We start from the raw sequence: 8,854 nt of genomic DNA, 5'->3' as shown, positions 1-8,854 counted from the left end.
ATTGACAGTATATAAGATGGGCACTGTGAAGTCAGCCACTAGTTTGAGAAATCCTGTTGAGGTCTTGAGCTGATTTATTTATTCCTTTTTTTTCCCTTTTCTTTCTTTTTTTTTTTTTTTTTTTTTTTTAACCATTCTTGATGCTTTGAAACCAGAAAAGATGAACTTTGAAACCACACAAATTTATATAGGACAGAAAGTAATTTTGAATCTGCAGGAGTCACCCTCTGGTAGCATTTGAAAAGAATGCAGGTTTAAACCTCTTCTGCTTTGGCATCTGGTTGCCTATGCCTATGAGTGTTGGTTAGCCAATGTAATTATTATTTATAGATTTAATTAACTATTACTCAGAGTCGGTTCCAAAGTAACTGACAACATTTAAAGTTCGCAGCATTTTGAAAATCACAGTTCAACTACCAACAAACCACATCATCTAAAAATTGTAAGACAACATGTCTGCCTTAGTATATTTAAATTTTTTTTTTCTGATAATAACTTACACCTGCAGATTTATCCAGATACAGTTTCACTGGCTTCAGCAGATAAGACTAAAATGGGTATGACATACAGTGAAGGATTAGGGTCATTGAAAAAAAATATCTTTGAGTCGGACCTGTGCCTGTCAACATGGAATATAATGGCATAAAGTTCAATATTTTATTCTATTTAACTAAAATTAAAGAGCTGCTTCACAGAGATTGTGAGCTCTTCTGAAAACTACTCCATTGGCATGGGGAAACAATCACAAGTTGTACTTGAAATGTTAATAAAATTCCTGCTGCTATCTCAAAACTCCAGATTTTTTAAAAAACCCCAGAGGATTATTTTTATCTTTGTTTTTTTGTTTTTTGTTTTTTTTAGCTATTAGAAAACTAGCAAAGCCATTTGCAGATATATTAACTTTATAACTTTAACACAGTGGTTCAGCAGAGCTTAGAAAAATACAGCCATAATTGCAGTTTTCCCATTCTTCCCGTTCCCACTCCTGGCTAATTGCCTTTAACACACTTCTCCATTATTTAGTCTGTTGGTGCTAACAGTCGCGACAGAAAAGAAGTGATCTTCCCACAAAATAAATGTAGGGCTGAATTATTACTTGTGCTTTGTCTCTACATTTTTTATTTAGCCAGTTAGCTTAGCTTGCTGACTACGTGTACTCAATGTAATCCGCCCACTAGCAATCCTAAAGCTCACAGATTAACACAGGAAGTGAATCCTGTGTGTTATTTCACCTCAATTTTTAAAGATTAGATAAACAAGATTCTGAGCTTTAGAGGAGCTTTAAAAAAATAAATAAATAAAACCCTCTGGGCAGAGCCAAGGCAGCTGTTCCCTGTTCCTAGCTAACATTGCTAAGCTAAACGAAAACTGGGCTTACGTTGTGCGATTTTTTTCAGTCGCGTTATTCAGCTCCTGCTCAAACTGCACGATTGACTCGTAGAGGTTAGAAGTTCGTCGGTCACGATGCAGGTCTCACACTATACGGCCCGATGCTCTGATGCGACCTGAGTGCTCACACTGTGCGTCCATAAAATGAAGGTTATAACAGAAATTCTGTCGCTCGCTCTCCCTCTGTCTTTCACTCACACAGACATGCACCACCACCATCAACTTTGCTAAATTGCTAATGAAAAACATTGATCAGCTGTGATTGAGCAGCAGTGTAGAGCCAACTATTTTCACGGTTGTTGTGGTCGTGATAATTTTGTGAGGCCACATCAAAAAGGCTCGGATGAGCTTTCCAAAGTTCTACAAGTTGTGCCTCCATCGCTTGTGTTCAGCTCACACGCTGCACTGCCGTGCTGCTCCGTCTTTTTCACCGACATTTATGTGTTTGCGTGTGCGCAGTGTGAGCGGCTGCGGTGATACCCTCACGACGGTCGGGAGGATTTCAAATCGGTTTGAAATCCTCACGACCAAGCGATTGATGATCGGGAGCTGGTCGTGAGGTGTTAATCACTTCTCGTTACCCAACGTATACTACACGATCCACGACGGACGATAAAGGCCAAAATCGGGCCGATCACCAAAACGGGCGCACGACTCAAAAATCGGCTCAAAATGGGCCAAAAATCGCACAGTGTAAGCCCAGCTTAACGGGCTACTGAACCTGGCTTCATATTTAAGCTACAGTTAAAAATGAAATTAGCCCATGTTGAGAACTGAACTAAGATTGCATTGTCTGGCTTTAAGAGTAACCCAGGAGTTTAATTTATCTTGTCCAAAACATTCGTTATCAATTCTCAATTAAAACTTATTTTCACAGATTAATTTAAAAGTGTGTTTTTGTTTCTAAAAAGGTTGTATAATGTGGATTTGCTATATTCTTTAGTGTTTATTCTAAGCAAACTGTCTTATTAGTCAACCTGGCAGCAGAAATGAAATAGGAAGCTGGCTGGAGAACAGCTCTGGTCCTCCCAGATCTTCAGATAAATGGTATAAACCAAAGACTTTTTGATTAAAGTGAAGCCTCACTCACCATTATTGTATCATGAATGAAACCAATGAGCTGTTCATTAAATATCAAATGATGGTATCACTGTCTCAATTTCACTACAACAACAGTACACCCGTCACACTATGTTTCTGGTACCTGAAATACAGTTTGTGCATTAAAAAACAGAAGCTGCAGCAACCATCTTCACACAATGAATGAAACATTCCAGTTTGTCAGTGGTATGCAATGATCAATAAAGCCTGGATCATGGGAGCGTGTGAGTCATTAATGATTATATGAGGTGTTATACGAGATGATACAATTTCCTGAAGGTCACTGTCCAAAACAACTGTCTGATTGGAGCGCTGTTATTCATGGTGCTTGATTGCCTTCTGTAGACAAAAAAAAAAAAAAATACTGACAAACTGTTCACCATTCCTGCTGAATAAACCACTTGTCAACATCACAGAAATGGCTGGAGCGTTCTTTCATACTGCATGTGTATTAACTTATAAAAATCTCTGGGGAAACATAACCCTGTAAAGACATTACTCTCCCTGCCACATAACATCACACTGGTAGCATCTATATGGCTTTTATTAGGAACCCAGTGGAGTCAGACACATAAACAGCAGATAATTACAAAGTAGAAGTTCGTCCCTCTTAAATCTTTAAAGACATTTTGGTCATGGATAAAGCCATAACTCAAGCTGAGGCTTTGTGCACCATGCATATGAATCTGGTTGGGCTAAATGACAAAGTAATACTTCCTAAGAGGCAGCAGGATCTGCCAAAGCAAACAGAGAAGGGGCGTGGTGCTTCCTGCATGTCTCAGCTCTATTGGGGGATGCTAACAGTGACAGCGCTGAGCTCTGCTCGTTGTCAGCACTTAAATTTTTATTTTTTATTTTTTTTTAAAGAACTGATGTATATGGGGCAACAATAAAACCCTGATAAACTGACTCTCTGGCTGACGCTCAGCAGACAGCGGAGATCAAAATGTGAAACAGCAGGAACGCCGGCAAGGTCCCGGTCATCCTGACCATCCTGGATGTTATTTCATCCCTCTCCATGACTAATACTGAATCAATTATCTTACCCTAATGGGACAATTGCAGGTTGCAAGCTTGCAAGATTTAGAGTTCAAATAAATTGGAGAGATCGTGTGCAGTGGAGAGAAAGAAAGCCAGTTATCGGAGTGAATATCAAGGTTAGGATGTCTTTAAAATGCTCATTTTATACTCTTATATGGGCTAATTTTGCATTACATGGTGAGTCAAAAGAGTGCAACACACAAACATGTTTGAATAACCTCAGGAACCAGGATGGTTGTGGAAAGAACAATCTCTTCCCATTGATCTACGTGCACTCGGGATCCAGTGCATCTGAGGACACAGATTTTGGACTGGGCTCTGAAACACAATCTCTCCACACTCTTCAACTCCTCATCTTAAGCACACAATTGTCTTTTGAATGACCTTGTGGTCTGTTTTACTACCCTCACCAATTTTACTACTTATTCTGCTGGTTGTTTTACAAAAAAGAAAAGAAAAAGAAGTTGTAAGGCCTCATCAGTCTCCCGCCATCCATTTTTTTCCAAAAGGACACCCAGGATTTCACTTCACCGAGTTCTAACTTTTGCTCTTTGCTGTTGTCAGCATTTTTTGTCTTTAATCTTAAATGTTTTTACATTTTGGAGGTAAAAATCCAGTCTTGGAAAATGATGAGTTTACTATGAGAAATTTACAAGTAGCCCTGTGTGTAATTTGATTGCTACTGCAAGCCAAATGCAGTGCAAAGTGCAAGAGCACGGTGCTAACTCAAGAATATTAGCAGCTAGATTAAAGAATGTATTCAAAAAAACCATGTAAAGCTTCAGAATTGGAGATTCTCTTTCTCTCAATTTCAGTCAACAGTGGAAATTCACTGAGACTTGATTATAGCAGGAGAGTGTTGGCTCAGCTGTGTGCTTTAAGAACCCATGATGTCAGAGCCTTATTTTCCTTGGAGAGGCTCTCATCAGCTGCATTGTTCCAGGAAACCATGGTCTGTTCTCTGGGCAAAAAAAAAAAAAAAATCCTGCCCAAAATGCGATCCCCCCTCTTCTGCACCCGCATCTCTGCTGAATGCAGCACGCCGGCCTCTGGCACAGCTCAAGACACACACATAGATGTGAAGCATCCTGGACGAAGCATCACATTTCCTTGGAACCAGAGCTTCCCCTGCACTGCAACAGTGTTTGCCTTTTACTTTCTTTTTTGTTTTTCATTAGAAGATGAGTGTCGGTGATGAAAGGCAGCGTGTTAATACAGGACGAGGAAATAACATGCTGTACCCTGAAGGACTATTAAACAATGCTGCTACTGATGTCATAGAGCCCAGTCTTATTATGAGGTCTCGTTTACGCACAAAGATGTAGGTGGTGTGATTGAAATACAGCACCGGCAACTGACAGGTGATGCAAGCAGCTGACAAAGCCGTTGATAAAAACACTCTGCAGCTTAACCGAGCTCAAAATTTAAAAGACGCACAGACCGAATCAGATCTGGATGCAATTACAAGCGCATACAAACAAGACCAACTGCAGTCAGTAGTTGAATAAACTTTGTTGGCATGAGTTGAAGATTTGACAAGCGGTGTTGTGGAAACATAAAGATTTAGTAAATAATGTTCATGGATACCCACTGAATCACATCTGGTCTTCATAAGATTATTTGACTCTTGGCTTTTCTACTAATGTTCTTTGTTACAGAATTATGGTAATGATTTCTTAGAAACTCGGACTGGGTGAAAAACGCAGTTACCAGATAGAGAGACCTTCACCACAGCTCAGAGTTCGTTGATTCCTCTCGGCAAGTGCCAGGGGAGCTGACAGAGCCCAGAGGCTCATGAATCAGGTGGACTTGCTTTGAATTCCCAGTCCATCCCCTGTCCATGAATGCACCCTCTATAAGAATAAATATGGGAAAAGGGAGGGATACATTATCAGAAAGAAAGAGCGGGAAAGGTTACAACAACAGAGCACGAAGCTCACAAGTTCAGTTGTGCTTCTGCTGGAACGGCCGTGCCCCTGTGGACAAGTTCAGTCCTTCAGTAGAAGTCCTCGCCCTCCAACAATAATACTTACAAAATAAAGGCTGACCGCTCCAAGTAAAATCACTTCAGCTGAGTTCAATCGCTATTATTCATGTCCTGGTTCTCCATTCCCTGCTCCACGGCTCCTGTGATATTAATAAGGTAAGCCCTTTGAGCTGAGAAGAAGCCTACCAGGCGTTATGTCAACATTTTTGCTTGCCTCCGCCTTTATTGTCAGCTGATGGTCAGCACCTTGGTGTGAGAGCTCGTGATCAAACGGCCTGGAGGCTTGATCACAGGGCTATTGCAGATCAAATTCTCCTTTAAACAAAAAGTTTGACAGGTCGCTTATTTGCGTTCTTGATGAGAGTTAGATGAGAAGACCCCACTAACACCTGACACTACTCTGATTAGTATGGTAAATACAAAGCTACCGCCAGCAGCTGGTTAGCTTAGCTTAGCATAAAGAGTGAAAACAGCTAACCCAGCTGTTTTCATTCTCACAAATGACCTATTTACACCTTAAAGTATGACATCAGCGTTTTGTCAATTTGGCCACTTGCCTTCTATCCGGTCGTTAAGTGATGACATGACGAATCCTACTTCCGGGCCTAAAGTAGCCTGTGTTTAATATGGCTTTTGTGTTGTTAACATGTTTAATGTTTTGTATTTTCTTCTATTTAATCTCAAAAAGCTCCTAAAACAGTCAGTGATCACTGTTGACCTCCCTCGGCTTTTATTACCGCTAATCATTTATTTAAGCTCAGTATTTAAAACCTTAGGATGTAACTACAGCCCAGCCCATGCAGCAGTATATGAATGACTAACCTCGTATTGTGGATGGATTATCTCAGTTGGTCTCCTGGCTGAAGTTTGGTCCTTTTACAGCATCCTGCCATGCGATTACATTTGTTCCTGACCACCGAGAACACTCATGTTAACTTTTATCGAGTGGAAAAAAGTTAGCTTGTTTATATTATGCTAACATAGCTGTGTCGCTAGCGGTCACGTAGCACATCATTATATACCAGCTAGCCAAACTTCAGTAAACCTACAAACGTCACTGCTGTTTAGTTTTCTGTCTTCATTTATGTTGGAAGTGATAACAGCTGTTTTAATTTGTTTCCAAAACCCCGCAGTCAGGACATGCTATATTGTATTTCGATAGAAGCTAGCGAGCTAACTTCCTGCTAACTTCTAACTCCGTTAAATGTCATAAATTCCGTTTTCATGGATGCCTGGATGTTAAACACAATTGTTACACCTGGTAGAGCAGAACGCTGATCATTTTATTAAAGATGAAAGACTTTAGACAGTGTTTCAACTCTCAGTAATGCCATAGTGATCGTTTGATATATGGACCTGCAGCGGAGTTTAGGCCCAGACACGGCTAGTGACGTCAGACTTAACGACCGGATTGGCGTTTGAATGAACAGCAACAAGTGAAGCAAAGGATTCCTTTTCTTGGCCTTTTGTATAGCACTGTTCTTTCTTTATCATTCGGCTTACTTTTTATCATATTGTAGGAATGTATTTTAATACCTTGGCTCCTTTTTTACCCTGGAGAAAACCTAGCATTAATTAAAATAGGTTGAGTTGTTTCACCCACATAGGGGGACATCCAGGGCAGACACAGAACTCCATGGAGTTATATATCTTAAAAAAGTCTGGGATTTCCTTTGGGAACTACCAGAAGACTGGAAAATGTTGTTTGTCAAAAGGACACTACTTAGCCAGCTGTCACTACAGTACAGATAAGGTAAAGAAAATGGATGGATGGATGGATGGACTATTTACATGTACCATGATCTTTATAGGCAACAGTAACTGGCGGATTATAAAGCATGACCCAAAACACAACAGTTAATGATTTTTATGACTTTGGAAGAGTGAGTTTTTACTTCAAGAGTCCAAAGTGAGAGCAACAGGGTGGAACGACTGGAGGATGGACGAGCAGGTGGGTTTGAGAGGTGAGTACTTAACTAAGACTTTCCAAATGAGCCAGATCAGCATGAAAGAAAGAGGTAAGTGATACAGGCAGAAAGTGAACTCTTCAGCTTTTCAGGGGCAACTACGGAACAAGATATCAAAGACGTTAGCACAGGGGGGAACTTTGGAAATTACAGGAGCCATAGAGAAGCCTGAATGCTGCTCTACTATTGACAAAAATATGGCAGAGATCGGATGTTTTAGTTGGTCTTTAAGTTCAAGATAGGAGATGAGGAACAGGTCAAGGAATGGGCATGAACAGGAGACTCCATCTACAGGTTAAACCCATCCTTTACCTAAAGAGCTAAGTCAGTAAAAAGCATGGGGAAAATCCCCTGAACAGTACAGGACCATGACAACATTTTCAAACCACAGACTACTTTAACTATTTTAACTTTCTCTGATTTGTGTGAACATCAAAACCTTCTGAACACCATATTTTATACCACAACCACCATTTTTTGTTGGACCAAGGTTAAGGTCTTTGTTCGTAGGGGTGCCTCACATCTGTAATTTTGGTTTGCATCAACTGGAAACCTTGAAGGCAACAAGTAAACAATAAGGTGTGAAAGGACCCCTTTAGTGACTTCTACAATAATAATAATAATAATGGATTGGATTTATATAGCGCTTTTCAAGGCACCCAAAGCGCTTTACAATGCCACTATTCATTCACTCTCGCATTCACACACTGGTGGAGGCAAGCTACGGTTGTAGCCACAGCTGCCCTGGGGCAGACTGACAGAAGCGAGGCTGCCATATCACGCCATCGGCCCCTCTGGCCAACACCAGTAGGCGGTAAGTGAAGTGTCTTGCCCAAGGACACAACGACCAGGACAGAGAGCCCAGGGACCGAACCGGCGACCTTCCAGTTACAGATACGCTTCCCAACCCCCTGAGCCACGGTCGCAGAGAGCTGTTTGCATGCTTGCTCTGTCAAATGTCACCAAAATCAGAAGAATCAGTTTTCCAGAAGCCACATGCCTGCACAAGATTACATGGAAACCCAGCAAATAGTTCTTGAGGCACTTGCAATCTTGATTTAAGAGGTGTACTCCCGATTCCCAGAACTACTGGAAAAGCATTGATTAAAAAACCCGTCTTCAAGCAAAACAATCAGATTGGGGTGGGTTTTTTTTTTTTAAATATAGCTTCAAAACAACCAATATAAACATTCTTTAAACAACAAAGAGAATTGCTTTCACTTGGCTGGTGATATAGAGGCAACAGAAGAAGAATGCTAACCCTAACCCAGGTTAACTAGGAGGCTTGAGCTCAACCTCTTTTAAGATAAACTTTCACTTGCCATTTAATTGGACTTTTTTGGTTAGATTAAGGAACATAAACTATGTG

The sequence above is a fragment of the Astatotilapia calliptera genome, chromosome 17 (genome assembly GCF_964374335.1).
Source record: "Astatotilapia calliptera chromosome 17, fAstCal68.1, whole genome shotgun sequence".
NCBI lineage: Eukaryota > Metazoa > Chordata > Actinopteri > Cichliformes > Cichlidae > Astatotilapia > Astatotilapia calliptera.
The sequence above is the reverse complement of the archived record's forward strand: the minus strand, read 5'-3'. Positions refer to the sequence as shown.